Source organism: Gossypium hirsutum, chromosome A10 (assembly GCF_007990345.1).
Source record: "Gossypium hirsutum isolate 1008001.06 chromosome A10, Gossypium_hirsutum_v2.1, whole genome shotgun sequence".
NCBI classification, from domain to species: Eukaryota; Viridiplantae; Streptophyta; class Magnoliopsida; order Malvales; family Malvaceae; genus Gossypium; species Gossypium hirsutum.
Genome location: NC_053433.1, coordinates 107,327,933 through 107,329,236, shown reverse-complemented (window position 1 = coordinate 107,329,236; position 1,304 = coordinate 107,327,933). Strand labels below are relative to the sequence as shown.

The following is a 1,304-nucleotide window of genomic DNA, read 5'->3' as shown; positions in this document are numbered from 1 at the left end:
GGTCAGAGCAGTCGAACCCTGAAACAGGGGAGACTTTAACTAATAAACTGTACTAATTGGCCCAACCAAAAATTATAGAAAAAAATTAGTAAATATATATATGAGTCTATATTTAGGGAAAATTTACGGATCTAGATTTCGAGTTTCGTAACTCAAGATATGATTTTTCTTGTAACTGTGACACGGGTAGTTAGAAAGCTGTGAATGTAGAAATAAATGATTTGAAGTTCTTAATTTGATAAATATTGTTCGGTAACCCCTCAAGCTCGACTCCGGCGATGGTCTCGGGCGTGGGGGCATTACAGCTTTACGACAATATGCCATGCCAATTTTTAATGACCTTAATCCAGGTATTAAAAGACCCGAGATCGAGGCACAACAATTCGAGCTGAAGCGAGTCATGTTCCAGATGCTTCAGACAGTGGGTCAGTTCAGTGGAATGCCTACTGAAGATCGTCATCTTCATTTAAGACTGTTTATGGAGGTGAGCGACTCTTTCAAGCTAACCGGAGTACCCAAAGATGCATTACAGTTAAAACTATTCCCGTACATGCTGAGGGATAGAGCTCGAGCCTGGTTAAACTCACTGCCACCAAACTCGATTTCTACATGGCAAGAGTTAGCAGAGAGATTTCTTGTGAAGTATTTCCCTCCTAGTAAGATTGCTAAGCTGAGAAATGAGATTACCGCTTTCCGAAAAATGGATGATGAGTCCTTGTATGAGGCATGGGAAAGATTCAAAGAGTTATTACGAAAACGTCCTCATCACAGAATTCCACATTGCATCGAACTCGAGACATTTTACAATGGTCTCAACGCTCACACAAGGATGGTAGTAGATGCTTCTACTAACAGTGATATCTTATCTAAGTCTTACAACGAGGCTTATGAAATCATTGAGAGGATCGCTAGTAACAATTATCAGTGGCCAACCAATCGAGCAACGTTAGGAAGACGAGTTGCTGGAATTCATGAAGTAGATGCTTTCACTTCACTTGCATCTCAGGTATCTTCGATATCTTCAATGTTAAAGAATCTTACCACTAATGGGTCTAACAGTTTTGCAGCTCAACCACCTAACCAATATGAGAATATAGCCTGTGTCTATTGTAGGGAAGGACATGTGTTTGAAGAATGTCCGTCAAACCTAGAATCCATGTACTACATAGGTAATCAGAACCAGAACTGATGAAGGCAAGGGCTGCAATCCAACTTTTACAACCCATCGTGGCGAAATCACCCCAATCTTTCCTGGAGTAACTAAGGAGCTGGAGGTAGTAAAACCTACGCCCAACCTAAACCAA

General features: G+C 40.9%; 1 non-coding gene across 1 annotated transcript; it reads right to left on the bottom strand.

Moving 5' to 3' along the window:
* Positions 1-667: 667 nt before the first annotated feature.
* Positions 668-774, bottom strand: LOC121208830 (small nucleolar RNA R71). Its single transcript, XR_005903954.1, has one exon. It is a non-coding gene; the product is annotated as a small nucleolar RNA R71 (small nucleolar RNA).
* Between the last annotated feature and the right edge of the window lie 530 nt (positions 775-1,304).